The sequence below is a fragment of the Vollenhovia emeryi genome, unplaced genomic scaffold (assembly GCF_000949405.1).
Source record: "Vollenhovia emeryi isolate VEMERY1.0 unplaced genomic scaffold, V.emery_V1.0 DF939158.1, whole genome shotgun sequence".
Classification (NCBI taxonomy): domain Eukaryota; kingdom Metazoa; phylum Arthropoda; class Insecta; order Hymenoptera; family Formicidae; genus Vollenhovia; species Vollenhovia emeryi.
The window spans coordinates 1,024,426-1,044,691 of NW_011967208.1; the positions used below are offsets into that span (position 1 = coordinate 1,024,426).

Consider the following 20,266-nt stretch of genomic DNA (forward strand, 5'->3'; position numbering starts at 1 on the left):
GGCCTACCGCCCAATTCGAACGCGTGGCGAGATGTGCGCATAGCAATATCGATCGTCGGGCGATCACATCTTGCCACGCGTTCGAATTGGGCGGTAGGCCGGCCTAAGACAACGATTTTTAATAATTAATTACTCGTTAACTATTACGAAAATTGCAAAATGGTACAGGACTTTTCCGTTCATCTCGATCCGTTCTACCTTCTCAAAAATTTTGTCGGATATGGAAAGACTCACCCTGTATAGTCACCAATTTGCAGTTACAAGTATACCACTGTAGTTTTCAGTAGTACACTTATAACTGCAAATCGGCGACTATTCACTATTTTCAGTGATAATTCACTGATTGACTTTTAGAAGGCTGTCAAATCTGTAGTGTCAAATTATATTCGGGTTTGAGTATCGTTTTTAACTATTCCTATATTTAGTAGTGACGTTCTAGAAATGGTTAAAACCGACTCGAATTGAGTACATTTGACATTACGAATTTAACGGCTTTCAAAGATAACGGAGACCTGGTTCCCTACCGAATGGAAATAATCGTGCGAGCCTGGCGGGGAACTCGCGAGACGTTTAACTCATTTGTATGCAATAGCGCGTTGCAGGCATCGGCGATTTCCTTATGACACCCACAGGGTGATTTACGCAATAAGTACGCTGCAGCCTTCCCGATGCGTTGCAACTTAGCCCATATCCCGTCGTGCCATGACGAATGGATCGTGTTGAATTCATCTCTATCCGGGATATTCGCGCGGCGTGCGAATTACACCGTTTTTCATCGCCGGATTCGCGTGGATAGAATGGCCGAGCCGCCGTGGATGCTGCGCGTGCAGGAATCGCGGCTGCTCCTTTCTTTCCTGCAGATTACAGCGATCCGCGATCCACGCAGCAGTCGTAATCATCTCGCGTGTGGGCGAGATGAGTCGAGCTGGCGTGTTTTAACAGAAGCGAACGAGTTTCCCGAGCCGAGGTCGCGTCCGACGCGACTGAGGATGCACCGACTTCGTGTGCAACGAATTCAGTCGGATTTACGTCGCGCAAAGTAATCGCGATTACGCAAGGGTTGCAGAAATTACGGGGGCGGCGAGGACGGCGCGCGAGGGGGGGGAAAGGATGCCGCGCTCGAAACGCCCCGTCATTAGAATGCAAAGACAAAGAAAAAGGCACGCGAGTGACGTCTGTTGCTTCCCGTTTGCCGCTCGCTGTCTTTTAATTGAGCACGTAGGAAACTCGGAGATTTCAATTTCGATTTTAATTTCGCAAAGTAAATCCTTCCCCAATCTCTCTCTCGAGGAGAGAAAGCCTTCGTCTCGCGGCGCGTTTTAGGCGTCATTGAGATGAAATGATTCACTTAAGACGCGACAATTATTTCGCGACTGGCGCAGCAACGAGAGAGGAAACTCAACGAAGAAATTGCATCGGCGTAATTGCAGGTCTTATAAATTCTTATTAATTCTACCTTGTTGCGTACCATGCTGAAACGTTAACAGATGCGGTTTATATAATGTGTTAATGAATAATGCGAGAGTGCCGCAATATTGGTGAAAATAATCGGAATCAATTGCCAATCGGGCTTTTCTATTAATTCGTACGTCTGTGGATCGTAGCAGAGAGACAAGTTCGAGAATATTCTGTTTTACTTGGTCGTCAGCGTCTTCTCGACTCTCTAAAAGACAACCAGTGGATTATCACTGAAAGCAGTGAATAGTCACCGACTTGAAAATCGCAGTGGTAGAGGAAAGTCCCCTATTGTAAGATAAGCTCCTAATATGAGGTAGCGGGGTTTGTGCTAAATTAATATGCGTCTCTGTTCGTTCCACCATGAATTTGTTGCCCTTGTGAAATCTGTTTAGTGAAAAATTCATCGTGTAATCGTCGCGAAAAAGATTGCGATTGAATTTGGATGTTGAAAGCATAATATCTCATATTAGCAGCCTATCTCGTAATAGGGGACTTTTCTCTATACTTATAACTGTAAATCGCTGACTATTCACTGTTTTCAGTGGAAAATCCACCGATTGACTTTTAACCCCGTATCAGACCACGGATCGAGACTGAGATTATACTGAGACGTTACCAATCAGAGTAAAGTTTATTAATCTCAAGTTTAGTGACTTTTATTCTAATTGGTCGGACGTCAATCTAATCTCGATCTCGATCCGTAGTCCGATACGGGCTTTAGAGAGGAGGAAGTCGCGCCATCGGAAATTCAAGAGGCGCGTCCGAGAAACCGTTTTCACGACATAAATCGGCGCCGATTTATTGCCGCAACAATGTATGTAGAATCCAGTTCCGCGTCTAGCTCCCGCGCAACGCGGCGCAGCAGATCGCTCGCAAAAAATTCCATCCTCAATAATTGCGAGGAGATTACATTCCTCCGATACCGACATAATGAACGCACGTAACGGGGTGAATAATCAATGACCGATTAATTACACCGGCTACCGCAACTGTTACGCAGCTGTTGCCTCGCCGAGCGCAATCAGTTCCGTTAAGTGAGTAAAATATGACGATAATTGGTGGAGCGCAATTTTTCTTACGCCGTATGACACGGAGCCCGCGGATCAACCCACTTACGGGATACGCGAATACACCTCGTACCGGATAATGTCAGAATAACCGACGATGATGCCAGCAACGGCCGTATATAATCGCAAGAAAAGGAGTCATTAGCGTAATCGCCGTTTCGGCCCCGTATCTCGCCCCGGCGAACGGCTCTCCGTTACAACGATTGCTCTTACAGCACAGAGGAGTGTTTATATTAGATCGCCAGGAAAGCGGCGCGCTCGATGAGACGCTTTGATTCTCCCGATAATCGCCGGTCGCGAACTCGTTAACGCTCCTTACGTCACCCTAATGAGTGGGCAGGGATGATACGCCACGCACGCCCAATGTCGTTGCGACTCAATCGAAGCCAATATGGATACGAGAACCGCGTCGCTCCTTTGCGTCAACGAATCCGATTGCCGCATTTGCTTGAATTAAACGTGCGCACTAGTGCAAGCAACCGAGTTCGCTATAAGGCAACTATCTCATGTTCTTCATTCATTAATACTGACGCCGTTTCCATTTTATTTTTTCAATTACGCTGATATTGTTGATACAACTTTGTCTTTCCCGTGCAGCGGCCATTACCGAGACACGTGTGCAATTATGTCGCGACGGACGAGTAGCTGTTCTGCGCCTCGAGAGTCAGACTTGTTTGTCTTCCGCTAAATGCTCTCTAAAAGTCAATCGGCAGATTATCACTGGCAACAGTGAATAGTCACTGATTGGCAGTTATAAGTATACAACTGATAGTCGCAGTAGTATACTTATAACTGTAAATCAGTGACTACTCACTGTTTTCGGTGACAATTCACGGGTTCAGCTTTAGAGAGCATGTCCTCCCGAGAACCGCAAATGTAATGACGAAAGTAATTAAGAACCTGCGTTTTCTTTCTTAGACGAAACAACTGACAATTCTTGGCAGGAGTTTATAAAAATGAAAAGGATCACAAGTTAAATAAACCGGTCTAAAGTCGTTTACTAATTCTTTATTTCGTTAATTAACTACTGGCGATTACCATATTCTTTCTTGTCACTTACACACCGTGACGGAAAATTGTGTTTCCTACTGAGATCAGTTTTCAATGTATAATAAGTAGGTTTCACTCCGCTCGTGGTTGACTTTTTATGTTAATCGATGTGTTAGAAACGCTTCTGGGCTGCAAAGTTCTCCGATAATCTGTAGGTTTATTTCATTGAAAAGGACCACAACCGAGATGACAAAACGTTGGAACAAGTTTAATAAACCACCTGCCAGTCTAAAGTCGGTTGACAATTCTTTGTTTCGTTAATGAAAATGTTTGACGTAAAGTTTCTCTAGAGCATCGGGAAGGAGAGTCACTTTTTCTCAATTTATCCTGCGAACTCTATTATATGTAAAATGACCACTTCGGGTAGTCGAGATATCTCTTGATCTGATCATTCCCACTTCTCAGCGCGTTCAGAGATTCTTTGCGAAACACGTTTACGCTAACGATTCGCGCGGGAACGAAGTGGAAAGTAATAGCGATATCTCCGATTTGTAATAAAAGAAACTCGCGCGGGAGAAATTGCACCATAAATTCTAACGCGCTGCGAGGTATCGCGTCGGCCCGCCATATTCAAGGGTGCCGCAATTAAATTATCCTCAAGACGGACGCGGCGCTAATTGACAGAGGCGCGGTTGCTGGGAACAATTTCTTTACGCGCGCCTACACAGCGCGCAGGAAGCAGCGGGAGTGCATCTGCGGATGCACGTCGGTCGCCGTTGCACTCAATTATTTTCAGATTGAAAAACGTGACTCACCGGGCCCGCGATTGTTGTCAATTTTGGCTCCCATTTCCGCGCGTCACCTTTAAAGATCCGTTTCGCAAGCCGCGCGATCGAAAATAGATTTCGGAAGAGGTCGTTTGACTCTTTCGGACATCGCGCCAGTGATATATGGCGTTTATATACACGTACATATATATAGAATAGACACGTCATATACATTTCCTGCGCGTAATAAACGGAGATGATTGTCGCAATATCCTGTGCCGAGATCAGTGATTCGTGGAATAGATCTGGACTACGGCCGGTTACTGGCACATAAAAATGTGGTCGATCTACCCGGCAACACCTGGACCTCGCGATACGTGAATAAGTAAAAGAAAGCGTTTTGTCATCGGGCGCGCTTTTCGTCAATTTAAATTAACACGTAAAGAAAACACACGAATTTTACGGTAAAAAAAGCGACGGTATCGATGACTTATAAAGTATGCAAATTTATTTATAACACTGTCGCAAGTCCGTTTCCACGAAGCCGCTCTGTTTAAATAAGAGTCAGTGACTCATTCGCGGTTGCGTTTTCTCTCTAGACGCTCTTAGCTCGTATATGCAGATTCTCAGCAAACACATAACTTGCACCTCCAAAATATTTTCGAGTGTCACTTAAGACGTCACGTCTAGCTAAAAATATCACAATCAGAAAAAAAAAGCGTGGGGCACTCAATACGGGAATTACATTCGGTCAGAAGAGACGCATTAAATACACGCATGTTAATGATATAATATAAATAAGAGAGCAACGTTTAAGGTAGATGACATTCCACATTGTCATGTTTATGCTCTCGTATCAACGTTCACGCTCGTTTACATGCAACTCTCGAAACAAAGTCGGAGCGCTCGCGATGATAATTAGGGGGCGCTTTTTACAGAATTAATTAAGACACATCTACCTATCGGAATATTTTCCTGGGACGCCGATCGACGTTAGGCTACGCGTTGAGAAAAAATTCTCGCCCGTTGTAACGAACCGTGCGCGAAAGTGGAAGCGGGAAATCGGGCGAAAAATCAATAGTCGTGCGAGAAACGACTTGGAAAACACATTTGCTCGCCCGGAAAAACTGGCGCCGTTTTACCTGTGACACGCGTGCCATCCCGCGGCACGAAGGTGTCCGATCCTCCCGCGTACGCCGGGTACGTCATTAGACACCGCGGGTTACGTAAAGTCCGCGCGAGCGAAATCGCTTAATCGCCATTCCGCCGGCGAGGGATTATTAATGATAACATTCCGCGCCGATACGGGAGACAGCGGGTGCGCGCGTCCACGTGTTTCACCTACGCGGACGAAGCTGAAATTGTTCCTTTCGCGCCGATACGCCCGGGGGGGAGCCGGGTGAAACGAGAGCGGTTCAAATCGCTCTCGTTTCGCGCCCGATTCGGGCGATAGCATCGGGGCCGCGGTCGAGGTATATCGACGAGGTCCCTCGCCCACGTTTCCTGCCGGAGCGTGTGTGGCGTGTTGCACCAGCGCGGTCTTGTAACGGCGCGGTGAAGGGTGCACGCGAATGTTCCACGGGGCAAGTGGGCTAGGCGTGGCTCGCGGGAGAAATAAGAAAGGGACCGGCCGCGGTGCGCCCGCAACACTCGGCCCGGTGTGCGCTCGTTACGCTCCGTCCGTGTGTCTATCGATGTTCCGCGCCCGCATGGAAAGGCCCCTCGCACGATTACACGGACGACGGCGGGCACGGGTGAGCCAGCACCGGAATGCTGACTTCCCATGGCGAGGAGAGTTTCGCGAGAGCCCAGGCTCGCCGAACTGCAAAAGCGCACTCGTGTGTGCTTTCGTCCTTTCTTTTTCCCCCCCGCCTCGCCAATTGCAGCATCAAAGACGCCGCGAACGAGGCCGGATTCCCGCAAAGTAGCGACGGTCCGACAGGACGGACCGGCTTTTTAGAATTCGGCCGCTGTTCAATTCCAGCAGTTTTCAGACCTGTGTCCACGATGCTAAAACTTGGTCCAGGTTCTACAGTTTCGAAAAATGCGTAGTCAATCAACTTGCAGCTTTTTTTATGGAATAGCTGCAAGTTGATTGGCTACACGTTTCTCCAAACTAGAACTTGGACCAAGTTCTAGAGGTCTGTGCCCACGATGCTAGAGCTTGGTCCAAGTTCTAGCATCGTGGACAAAGGTCTTGAGAGCCGTTTTAAAGATACACCACGTAGATCCGAGGACAATCGGAGTCTCGTCACGAGAACACGTCCGAAATCATTATTTCACGCGGAAATGTCACGGTGGCTTAACGCGGGAGCATTGCGACTTGAAACATTTCACGGTGCTGGGAATTAAGTTAGATTATATCTTGAATGTTATAATAACGTTCCCAATATATAATACTTTGCTCCAGACTACGTAACGGTCCTACAAATATATTCCGCCAAGCAGAGATAAAAACGAAAATGAACGTGTAAAATCTGAATATCAATCTTCATCTGGATACGCGATATGAATATCAAGTTCTAAATACGAACGCGTTGTTCAATGTGCTTCGGCATTGCACGCGCGCGCTGTTTCCTGTTTGTCAGCAACAAAAATGTCGACCGTATTATGAAACGGCAAGAAATATTAGCCACGACGATTCATCATTTTGATGGTACAGAGAGAAAAAGAGAATTGACAGTTTCGCTTCCAGGGAAATTCCAGAGTAATTTAGAAGCAGCATACTGTGTTGGAAACGAAGAATGTAACGACTTTTAATGGTACTTTATAATTCGATAATTATCACATTACAAATGTAAATGAGAATATGAACTTTTCATTATGAGAGATGAAGCGCCGATAAAAAATTTTTAATACTTGTAAAATCAACGTAACGATACCAAGTCCATTGTTGATATAATCTGTGCAATACTATTAACATAAAGTACAGTTAAACCTCTCTAACTCGTATCTCCCTGACTTCTATATTCGAAATTTTATTCGTTTCTTGAAAAGGAAAACCTCTACAGGTCGAAGAATAATAAGACTCGAAATATTTACGAATGCATCAGTTACCTAATTTTATGTCTACAATTCAAATTGTTTCAAAATTTATCCCTACATTTCGAAGCCTCCCATCACGAAAATAATAGTTCGCTCGACACAACTGACTATAAATTACTTTTCTTTTCAAATCACGACGTTTCGACGACCATGGGTTTTGCTCCTTTTCAAGTGCGTGACTCACAACTTTCTTTACAATGACATGCGACCAGACTACGTCTAAAAACTGAATGCATATAAAAATAATAAATAACGACGAAATGCAAATCAAAGTATAAATAAGTAATAAATGCTTACATACAACGCGCGTCCTACAATAAAAAGCAATTGATTTTCGCATTGGGAAACACGTCAGAGCCCCAATAATTGAAATTTGGGGAATGAAATCCTTCTGTAACTCGAATTTTAACTGCGTGTCCCATTGGCATTCAAGTTGGAGAGGTTTGACTGCAATTGTCACAAACGTATCTTCGTAAAACAATTTTATAAAAAGTATTTAAATTAGACATTTCAACTTGTACAAAATTATGTCTGTTTATTATATAATATATTTAAAACTGGGGGAAAAACAGGAAGCGTTTTGAAAAAGGAATAATAACGCCGCACTTTTCTCTCTCTCTCTCTCTCTCTCTCTCTGTCTCTCTCTCTTGCCGCTATGAAAGGGCAGCTCTCGGCATGCAATTACGTTGTTATGATGATCCGCGTATCGAAATGAAGTCAAGAGTGATGTCCACTCGAAAATAAGGCGATCTAATGAAAATTTATGAGACGTCCTGACTACGACCCACCAGCCAGTGAATCTCCGCGTATAATGGCGCTTCTTGTATTCCCTGTGTATAGTAAGCGCAACATTTAGCGCCTCCGCAGACAACAATAACTCGTTTAACCGCCGTAATTTGTTACTCCGCCGGGAATGCAACGTCGATGACGAATCAATTTTCCCCGGGACTTTTTTTGCGGTCAGCGCGACGGTTTTTTCAGGATTCCGGATTGCTGCGACGTTGTGCAAAAAGTGTGAATTTTTTTCGCAAAATCCCCGTAAACCGTCATAGGCATTCTAATATATCAATACCCATCGATATCTAATATATCAATATCGATAGCTGTGTTGTATCGACACTTCTGTAATTGATTGTCTTATGAAAAATGTGCCACTGACTTAGAGAATAAAACCGACTGCTGTAAGAATTCGTTATCCCGCGATACTATTCATGTTGCGGGACAAAGAAGGCCGCGAAGAATCGCGATTTCTCCGGAATCGCTTGACGCGCGTCAAACGGAGTCAAGTGGAAGGATGATTCCCCCTGTGCATACATCAACGCGCAAACCCGCGGTTTTACGAGAGAAAAATATGAGAGCTAAACGAATAGGGTCGATTCCGCAGGAAATCATGGGGAAAGCGGACGGACGTGACGGCGGCGTGTAGCGTGTCGACGGCAATGACACTTTCGCTGAACGGCTCTTCTCCCTAAAGGTCGTTGCACGTGTAAAAATACTGGCAATGCGCCGCTGGAATTCATAATACGAACAGCGGAACCAGAAACGGGTCAGTTTTAACTCGAATTTCTAATTCTACGAGCGAAAGGGAAATTCGACGGTAGGAAAGTTACGACGCTAACGGCGACGAGCGCGCGCGACTTTAGAATTTCTGCTGCGAGATTCGCAATTTCGACATTGCTGCACGAGACCCCCCGCTGCACCCTTGCGGCGAAGCTCGGTCTTCGCATCGCAACGATCTGTTTTAGTAAAAATAGTAGGCGACTTTTATTAATCTACAATATCCGGGGGTGTATTGTCAAGAATTGAAAGGAGATATATTTACGTTTCACGAGCGTCCGTTTGTTCGCTTAAAAGCAATATGTTTTATAGATCTCGCATCCCGCAATTGATTATTTAAATGTCACTTGTCACGGTATACATAGAACTGTCTGACAAATTGATTCGATTCATAAAGGGTCGGAAAAGAGTTGACCTATATAGGTACAGGTATATCGACGAAGCTCGCCGCTATTTTCGAGGCGAGAAATATGGCACGACTTGCAAATTTTCTAAGTGTCCGTTGAGCGGGGCATTTCTATCCGCTCGGAAACGCGACGCCTGATAGTAAGCGCCGACTTTGCGCTATCAATCGAGAGTCAGAGACGGATGCACGTGTCGCGTAGCATGTGCGAAGTTTCGCCTGCGATTACAGTTTACGCGTAATACGCCAAGTGGACGTGTGTCAGCATCGCTGGCGAGTACAGAAACGCGTCGTGGTAAGTTGTGTCATCCTTCGGTTTCCACTACGAGAGAGGTACCGGGAAATCTGAATTTCTTTAAGGGGATGCCGGAGTGATTCTGCACTTTCGCACCTTTTGCACTTAAAACTGTCTGTTTCGTGGAAAGATTTGTGTAATACACAAATTAAATGGCACGTGTACAGATGATCGAAAGCAGCTTGCTATTCCGGCTAAATTAAAGAACAATATGGCATCACTGAAACTAAGTTTGTAAGTCTAATAAAAAATAATAGTGAGCAACACATACATACAGTACATGTAGTATGTGTGTTGCTCACTATTATTTTTTATTAGACTTACAAACTTAGTTTCAGTGATGCCATATTGTTCTTTCATTTGGCCGGAATAGCAAGCCGCTTTCGATCTGTACACGTAAGCCATTTAATTTGTATATTACACAAATGTTTCCGCGAACTGACAGTTTTTAGGTTAGAAAGGTGCAAAAGTGCAGAATCACTCCAGCATCCCCTTAAGCACGCCCGATATCGTCCGAGAGATGCGTGAGCGACAACACGTGCAACCTGACCGCGATTACAATGTGCACGGGATGTCGTATTCCTGCATATTACACTTGCGGCAAGCGACTGTCGTCATGTTTTGATCGTAACAAAGATAGAGCGACAGTCGAACGGTTACGAAGACAATAAAATCAGTTTTAACTGCTAACTAACTATAGACTCATTATAGAAATCAATTATCGGCTTAATCGCTTATTGTCGCAATCACTCGGGGCGTGTTAGGGTTCAGTCGTTAAGAGACAAACAATTCGACACACCCTCGGCCATCTTCGTAATCCTCTTAATGGTCAATAAACTTTAGAAGGAGCAATCAGAAAGTGACTTGATTAAAACGGAATGTTTTAATTACGCGTTTGCTGTACTTACACGCCGCTGTATTTCTTATAACCGCACAGAATTGAACGAAATTGAATATGTACGCGACGTATTGGCTCGGGTTATAACGTGTTTAAATCCCGTGTCACAAGATTTCTAATTAAACGTTAAAAGTAGTGGCATTGGCACTTAGTATATTGTAATCAATGACGAAGGCCAATGAGAAAACTCGACGATGTGAAGTGCGAAGACACCCAAAGCTACGATTTCACTGCGATCTCGAAAGGTCGATGAATTTAAATGGATCTTCTTCGTAAATAATTCTCGGAAGACTCCAGGGCAGTTTATTTCCGAAGGAGCGCAATATTAAATCTATAACATATTTAACAACACTGAATATCGTGACTTCTCGCCTAGATATGTGAAACAGATAATCTGGATATCGTATTTAGCGTTAAATAAAGGCGCTAGATTAAGGTGAAAACATGACACCTCGCTTCTAGCGTGAAATCGTTATGGATAAAAGCGAATGCGAAGTGCATGTTCACTTCACAGTTTCTACGTCCCAGATAAGCCCAACAAAGCGGCATTAAAACCCCGGTTAAAGGCCGTAACACGGCGCACGGTCACAGGGAGCAACCTTTTCGCCGTGATCTTGAAATTAACCAATTCAACCCACTTCTCAGCCGCGCTCGTTAAGATGCGCGAGAAATTGTCTTCTCACTTTCGTGTAAAATCGCGGGAAAATGAAGGCGCGCACGATGACGAACAATGGATCGTACGCCTCCGGCGAGAAGCACACAGGTCGTTTGCGCCCGTGCGGCGTATGCCCCCCTTTCCCCGAAAGAAAAGAATAATAAATGATAGCATCTTTCTCCGAACACAAGATGGAAAGTTTCCCCGCATATTGACTTTGCGATGCAACTTATAGAAATTTCAGGATTCCGGGCTGTACTTAAATAATATTTCATGTCCGACTGTAAACCGTAAGTAGAAAAATTGTCAAGTATCGTGCTATCGTGGTAAATAATTTCACTTGCATAATGTTTAGTTGTATAACGATTACGTGCTCGCTGAACTTGCACGCCGCTATATTTCTTACAATCGCGCAGAATTTAACGAAATTGAATATGTACGTGACGTATTGGCTCGGATTTTAATGTGTTTAAATCCCGTGTCGAGAGGTTTCAAATTAAATGCTAAAAGTGGTATTGGCACTTAGTACATTGTAATCAATGACGAAGGTCAATGAAAAGCCTCGACGATACGGGAAGCGCCAAGACACCGAAAGACTACGATCTCACTGCGATCTCGAGGTGTCATACGCCAAGGCCGGGTCTCAGGAAGTGCTACGAAGAAAAATCTTTCGAGTGATCTCCCGCGATTTCCACTCGCAACTTTCCAACTCGTTCACGCTTCTGGTCTAAAATTCGCGATCGAGGAGACGATACGCAACATAATAAATACAATGGCGCGTTAGAGAAGGCGAAGTTAATTCAACGAGATTGTGCATCGAGCGAAACTGTTCCCGTCAATCACGCGCGCTAATAAGCACGAGGGTTGACTAAACAATAGGAAGATTACATCTAAACTTCTCTAAAGCTCGTACACGTGTCTCCCGCACATTTTTGACAAAGGCTAACAACAATTCCCCAATAAAGCTATTCACTTTACTCGCCACTTTATACATATGCGCGTAGCTTTAATATGGCGATGCAACCGCGAAATGTCACGAACCACGATCGATCATGCTTAGCGAACCGTATTGACTAAATAACTCAAGATAACATCTCTTTGGCCCCACGATTGACTTGTAAAACACTTTGACTGATTTAAATGTCCTCGTTTACCGACATCGCTCTTTTTTTTTTAAATCTGCAGCCAGCTCCGTAATAACTTCACGCGTGTAAAATGCAAACTTATCGGCCGAAATAACATTCGATGAAGGAAGACAGTTATTATTACAGACGCGATTGCATGTACATAAACTTGAGGATTAACTGCTAAATTATTTCAATTAATGTAGAGACCGATTCGCGATAAACAGAAATATGATGTCAGTGTCTGCTATTGCAAATAAATATAAGATATTAACGAAGCGTCTCCAACGAGCCGTCACGATATCGTCATCGCGGGACAATTCTTTTTGGCACACGGTACGCCCGAGTCATCTTCTCTGTTCAGGCGTGACACCCGCGATCAATTTCCCTGACCAGCATATTATTCTCGAATGTAGATGAAGAACCACAAAGAAACCCGCGCCCAGTTTTACAATACGACGGCGCGGCGCTTAAAAAATCGGTAACGTGAAGGACAACGTATGCCGACCTTGATAACGCCGCGAATCTCTTCCGATGAGTCATTACGCGGTCAGACGGTCCGAAATAAGGCGCACCCGCCGCGTTCGTTCGCGAGGATCTCGACCGACAGCAGCGGAGTCTTCTTCGAGGCGCGGATCGACTCTCATCGCGGCGAATCGCGGGGCAACCTTGATCGCTGACTCAAAGCGCTCGCGAGGAAAACACGCGTGTGTGAATGAACGGCACTTAAAAAAGATCTTCTCACCTATCGTTGGATCACGTCGGATGCGCGGCCGGTAATGCGTCACGACGAAACGTCACGCGTAATAACGTCATGTCTGCACTTGAATAATACCGTCACAGCCCGAGAATACAGTGACGACATTGCGGTGGATCGTGTAATTAACCGCGAGGGGAAACGCGGTCTCGCGCGTTCTCCAAATTTGGCCGCGTGAAAGGACTAATCGTACTCGGGTTCAGCATCAATAGTAAATAGATTATCGACGCTCGTGCGAGGTAAATCAATTTGACTCGGTTTGCTGGGTATGGAAAATACGGCATTATCTCCTGAGCACGATAATAGACAATCTCTTTTCTCCTTCATTATATACATATATCAATTATTATATATGGCAATATATGTCGAAAGTACACGATGCTTCAGCCACGAAACTTTTACAGTAATACGAGATCTCACCGATCAGTACGAAACCTTCGAGCTAAACTCTCGTGCGCGCATGACTGGCGTGCGAGTCTCGATTCTTTATATGTAAACTCTTTACCATACAATAACCCGAGTCCGTTATTAAATTACCCAGCGGGGGATTCCTCTCGCAATAATCGCGGAAGGTAGTCGAACCTTTACGGCGAGCCACAAGTAATTAATATCACCAAAGTTAAACAAACGTTTTGAATAAACGCGGAATCGCTGCGGAAAGAAAATCGCTCGTGCGAACGCGGAGAAATTTTTACGTAGGTCATCGAGTTGCCGAACCGTTCTGTGCCTCGGTAGATATTTTACTCGCCACACATCCCGCTGGCGATCAAATGGGCGTCAGTATGAAAATGTTATGTGTGACTAATTTGATATTGGCGTTGTTGAACTTATCTGTCCATCGCGGCAATTGATATGCGATCGGTGTTACTCGCACACACGCGACGTGATTACTTATAAGCGACACCATTACTGGCGGACTCGTCCTATCTGGTTCTGGCACTCATTACTAGCTTCGGGACAAGGTGCAGACACGATATTCGCATTGGATATTGAAGCGCATTAGATACGGGTAAAATTATATGCGGCTACGAATTCGCCTCATACTCGCAGCATTCAAAGCGGCGCCGATATATCTGCGAATTGCTTTCTATTAATGGACCGTGACTTCTCGGTGAAAGCCGAGAAAGTTCTTATTTCAATTTTGTCCTTATCACACACAACCGTCTAACAGATAATCATTACGTAAAATATATAATATACGTAAATTGGAAGAAAACAAAAATGGTATTAAACGGTGACGTAATGTGAATGATATTTTGTTTGCTGTTCTACACGAGCGATATTTCTTCGCTGTTCCACGGCACAAGCGATGTCTCGCGTTTATTGTTCGAGATCAAGGAATTTATTAAGAACGAAGATCCAAAAAGAGATCGAACCGAAATTCCTGGCGTCCCGGGGCCTGGCGACTCGAGTCTTTCTTTTTTTTTGCGCACGCAGACGGTGTCGTCCGGTAAGAAGTAGGTTTTCCCGTTTCCATTTCCGTCTCGGACAGCGATCGCATCGCCCGCGTAGGCAAGTAAAGATCGTTATGTCCGTCTGGCCCATCGTCGAGAGAACACAAGGCGCCCAGAGCTGCTCAAAAGGGGACCTTGATTTTTACAAGCGCGGTGCGCGCGAGCAATAAATCGCCTTACGCATGTTTATAGCCGGGATAATCGCTCGAAAAAAAAAAATATTCAGATGCATCTCAGAAAGATCCTCTCCCGAGTAATATCTCTACACGCATAACTTTATCTTATCTTCGCCTCTCTTTCCTATTGTAACACTTTGGTCCTAATTCTGAACCCTCTTTTATCGGTAAGAGTCAGAGGACTAATTAGCCACTTTTAGAGGCGCCTTTATTGATAAAAGAGGGTCCAGAATACGGGCCTTTATCTACGTACAATTATGTATATGTAATTATGCTAACTATAAATGGAGGAAAGTCCTCTGTTATGAGATAGCAGGTCCTCAACGCCCAAATTCAATCACAAATCTGTTTTCGCAACGGTTACACAATCCAACAATGAATTTTCCACTGAACAAATTTCGCCCCGAGGGCAACAAATTCACGGCGGAGTCAACTAATGATGCCTGTTAATTTAACAGAAACCCCGCTATCCCGTATTAGAATCCTATTTCATAATACGGGACTTTCCTCTATTAAAAGACAAGATAAGAGAATCCGTAAATGCTTGACGTTAACGTGACAATGTTAAGTTTTATCGGTAACAATGGGGCAACGACGTACACATGATTTCGAGTCATCGGAATGCGCTGCATCATGTCGCAATTAGCCACCGTTGATCGGACGCCTCGCAGATGCAATTCCGGTGAATCCCCGGTACGTAGGCGACGGTACTTAAACCTGCAGCCAGGCATCAAACCTGCCGGTCGATTCGGACAGGTGAGACTTGAAGAGAACGAGCCGGGGGGGGGAGGGGAGGGGGCAGGGGGCAGGGGCGATCGCGAATCCGCTGCGAAAAAGGAAGGGTGTGCGAGGTGTTCGAACGGGACAGGACGATGCCTTCGGGCCGACAGTCGTAGGAGCGACCGGCGACATTGCACACGCGGCATTCCCTTCCTCCGGTGCGCCACGCGGTCAGGCAACGTGGTGGTAACGCACCGTGGTGTGGCGCACGAGGTGCCCCGAATGCGCGAATATCGCACGCGGTTGTCGGGGCGTCGAGTCGCGCACCGTCGCAAAAGTCGCACCGCGTCGCGTCGCGTCGCAAAAGTCGCGTCGCGGGACCACAGAGTGGGACGGGAGACACTGGCGCAGGGCCAGTAGAGGATCCACCGATATAAAGATCACCGGTCACGCTGCGCAGGAGGCTACTCGCTCGTGCATCGTCGTCCAAGTGCAGTGGTTGCATCTCGACGATACGCGTGTGCCGTGGGAGGAGAGACGCGCCGAGGCGAGTCCCCCGTTCGCACTATTTGAGATTTCCTCCGTGCGTCTCAGCGGATGAGCCCGCGCGATACATGCGCCTGAAGCGGCTTACCTGTTTTTTTTTTCGTGCGCATCGAGGGAGATCGATATCACCGAGGATACGCCGATACACGGCGTTATAAGCGATCGTGAGTGCATTTGCATAATTATCGTGATGAAAGGGACCTTTCGTTGCGCGACGAGTATGTTTGGTTTAAAACACTCGGCGCACCACGTGCCGTAGGAGTCTGTCAACGTAGTAATTACCTAGTCTTGCGCAGCTACACGCGATGGATGAAAAATGACCGTGCCCCGGCGCGGATTTACTTCTCCAAGTAAAATCACTTTATTTCAAGCGCCTCGTGTTCTGCAGTTTAATTAACAAAATTGTAACTTCGATATATTAAGGGGGGGGGGGGGGAGGCAGAACCCCTCGTGGGGTATTAATAAGCATCTAGAGATGTGTTTTCCTGCAAAAGTCAGAGTGGAAAACGGCGATTATCTACAATTGCAACACGCGCAGTTGCGGCTAATGGCAATCTAGTAAATCTCATGGAAATCTTCTAGATCACAGACCTTTGCTCCGATTACACGTTGTCCCCAATCATTCATAGTTGACCCGTGCATCAACATCCATTCGTCTTGATACGCGTATCCGTGCTATTTATCTGGCCGACGTAAGGGTTTAAGAGGTCTTCCGAGAAACATTAATTATAACGCGTACGGTCATCATGCGCCAGGATGTCGCTCATTATTGCGTATCCATCGCCGCCCGTGAGCGGGGAGGGCGGTCGGTTCTAAAGTTCGTGCGGGAACACGCTCCGAGTACTTGAAATACGATTGGACCGGGGAGATTTGTGTGACGTACAACAAGTATAAATGAACTGCCTGGATATTTCTCTAAATTCGCGTTATGCAAAACTCATGGAAGACACGAGGTTTTCCACTACGAGAGCCGCTTTCGAAAATTGTGTTTCCTGTAAAGGCGGTCTCACTTTCTGTGCTCGTCGACTCGGAATTACATTGTTAAATGAGCCTGAAATACAGGCATGAAGTAGAGAAGGTGCTGTTAATGGTTCCCGCGGCACTCGCGCATTTCTGCTCGGGGGCTCGCGGAATATCCGGTCAATCGCGCGTACGCGAAAGTCGGAACTTCCGGCGGCACGTCGTCGCGGTGACGGCTTGATGCGTTTATAGCGCGCTTAATTAGCATCGTCTCGTTTTATCAATTATATACCTTGCGATCGGGGCGACTTGTCGGCCGATTGGCGGCCGAGCACTTTCACTTTGATACAATTTTGTCCTCGAAAAAACACTCGCAGGAGGCAAAGCGAACCAAATGAAATGCAGAACGATTCGTTCTTTCTGTTTTCCTCCCCCCCCCCCGCGCTCTTCGGCTAAAAATACATGGAGCACAATGAAATCGTGTTTTTAGAAAACTCACTGGTCGCAGATGAAAATATTAGTCCGCGCTCTTAGCGTACTGACGTTACGTATCTGGTGCACGACGGAGCTCCCTCGGGACAGGAACAGAGAAAGAGATAATAGATCGGTATAAATGGCCATTGGCTATTATGACGTGATCGCTTTATGATCCACTGTTAAGAGCGGTCGGAATATCATCGTACGTTTCACGAGGACGTTACGTAATTCCGTTTCGCGGATACGCAAATCATCGGCGGAACACGGACGAAAACAGTCCGTGATGCGGTGAATGGGATTTGAAACTATATCTGCACTTTTATCAATTTTAATCTTAATGCAAGGCAAACGTTTCGGTCGGAGATCAATTGTGCGCCGTGCTCGGCGGTATTGTACGGTATTTCGAGCGCCACCAAACCGCGACCGCTTATCAAGTTATGCAAGTCGTGCATGAAGTCGCCCGGATAAAATAAAATAGCAGTTGCACACAGAGAAAGTCGCGCGTCGTGTGTTTAGCGAGATCAGTAATGGTATCTTTCCGATTCTTCGCTTAAAATACGGTATTGAGGCACGACACGGGTGTACGTAAGTGTATCGTATTACGTGCGCGGTAAGTAACCCAGCATTTGTTACGGAATAATATGAAAGCCACCGATTAGAGCGTAGCCGGAGAAAGGAGAGGGTATCGATATTCGCTTTGCGACTCTTTTTTCTTTCTACGAGACAATAGCGAGCAATCTCCGATATCGCGTCAGTATTGCGCGCGGAGTAACGCGTACGAGTACGCTAGACATCACCGATGCCTTTCCATATAAATTTGTGCGCTCGTCAACACATTTATACCTTTTGCATGTACGAGGAAAATGTATATGTGCCCTATATGTGCCTAAATTCATATGGGAAGGCAGCAGTGATGTCTAAAGTGTACACTAGGGCCGGTATTCATAGTCGGATCTTATATTCAAGACCATCTTCAATTTATCTAAAGCCTCCGCTACAATGATTCTCGGCTCTGTCTACAATGGTCGTACAGTTGTATCGATGGTCGCTTGAGCAGTCGTAGTCGTAGTCGCTCGAATAGGTTCAATTCCTATTCCAACGACCACGACTGCGTTTATTGCCGCGACGGACCAATCAGAGAATAGTGTTATATGTCGTGTGTCATTATATGTCGAATATATCGTGGGAAAATACCTCAAAAACAGAAAATCGGTTTCAGTTGTACATCGATACGACCCAATCCATGACTCTACGATTCTAAGACTGCGACCATTGTAGACAGAACCGAGAATCATTGTAGCGGAGGCTTAAAGATGTTGTACGGAACATTTCATTGGCCACGGAGTATCTAGAGTTTACCTTCAGACAGTCTTGAATATAACATCTGACTATGAATACTGACCTAGGAATCACTGATGCGTTCCCGCATGAACTTGTGCACGCATCAACACATTTATACATTTTGCATATACATTAACTAAATTCACATGGGAAGGCATCAGTGATTCCTAGGCCGGTATTCATAGTTCAGATCTTACATTCAAGACAGTCTTGAATTTATCTAAAATGCTATGATGGAACATTTCATTGGCCGCGGAGTATTTAAAGATGATCTTAAGACGGTCTTGAATATAAGATCAGACTGTCGATACCAGTCTAGGAATCACTGATGCCTTCCCGCATGAACTTGTGCACGCATCAACGCATTTATACATTTTGCATATACACGTGCCCAAATTCACACGTATGGGAAGGCATCAGTGATGCCTAAGTGTACGGTAATGGACAGAATGGTTGCGACACTTTTTTTTAAATGAGTTTAAGTACGTGCGTTTAGATTACGTTCCAAAATCTCCTTCTCCGAGGACTATTTCACTCGATGGCAACTCGGAAACCATTTCGAGCGGTTCCGATCTATTTCTCGAGTAAAATTTTTCCCACAGCAAATGCTTCGGAACATAAACTTGAATCCAAATGCGTTCCTAGACTCATTAAAAGAAAAAGTTTCGCAGCCATTCTGTCTATCACTGTACGTCGCCTCGCGCCAACCTTCAGAGGCGAGAGGATCGCAGGAGCGCATTCGAATAAAAAAGTATATCCCACGCTCGCGAATGCACTTCCATTGCATTTCCTGCGGACCTTCGCGACGGACGGACGACAACACGGCGAGCAGGGTCATCAATGGAGCCTTGGGCACGACCTTGCGCTGGCCAGCTTCCCCTCTCGCCGGGACTGATCGTCCTTAATTGTAGGTGCGATGCAACGGCGGCGTCTAACTCGCAGCGGACGCGAGGGATTGACGTAAGCGTGGGAATGCGCACGTACGAAATGCGGTGCAACGGCGGAATGCGGATAAAAATGAGGAATCGCCGCGGGCGATTTGCGGTACTTGTCCGTGGCTCGTCTCGGGATGCCCGGACTGTGATTCACCGCGTGTATCGTGTAAACCTGTTCGATCTGAAATCCGGCGGTCGCGCGCGCGACTAGAGTCGGGGAAAGACGGCTTTATTTAACGCGAGAGAAACAATCGGCGGGAATCCAAACGGCGGGCGACAGCAGCGGCGCGAATTCCGACGGCGGTGTCTCATCATCCGTTTGTTTTGCAAACGTGATAGAGCCGTCCTTCGCGCGTTAATCAAACGACAACGCGCGCTCGTAAAAAGTCGCTCGGTCGCAGGTACGCGGCGCGTTAACGGCGATTGATCGAATGTTGAATTTTTTTGTTACCGAAGAGACATTCCTGAATTATAATTCCGAGCAAATTGAGGCTAGAGACCCTGTAAGCAGAGATACTGGCCATCAGAGTTCGTCAAATTCCCGCGAGTGAGAGAGAAACCTAGGCTATCTCACTCCTCTACGATTCTAGGATAGTATTCTACGATTCTACGATCGTAGAAGAGTGAGATGGCCTATGTTT

The 20,266-nt window shown here is 45.8% G+C and overlaps 2 protein-coding genes across 2 annotated transcripts in view; one reads left to right on the forward strand and one right to left on the reverse strand.

Annotated features, from left to right (window-relative positions):
* LOC105564919 (N-alpha-acetyltransferase 15, NatA auxiliary subunit) overlaps window positions 1–20,266 on the reverse strand; it is a 44,636-nt gene that overhangs the window by 7,887 nt on the left and 16,483 nt on the right. The gene's annotated exons all lie outside the window — the stretch shown is intronic.
* LOC105564918 (extensin-2) overlaps window positions 15,744–20,266 on the forward strand; it is a 17,675-nt gene continuing 13,152 nt past the window's right edge. Inside the window, exon 1 of the mRNA XM_012017693.1 lies at window positions 15,744–16,076. The gene's annotated coding sequence lies outside the window, so the exon portion shown is untranslated. The remainder of the gene's footprint in view (window positions 16,077–20,266) is intronic.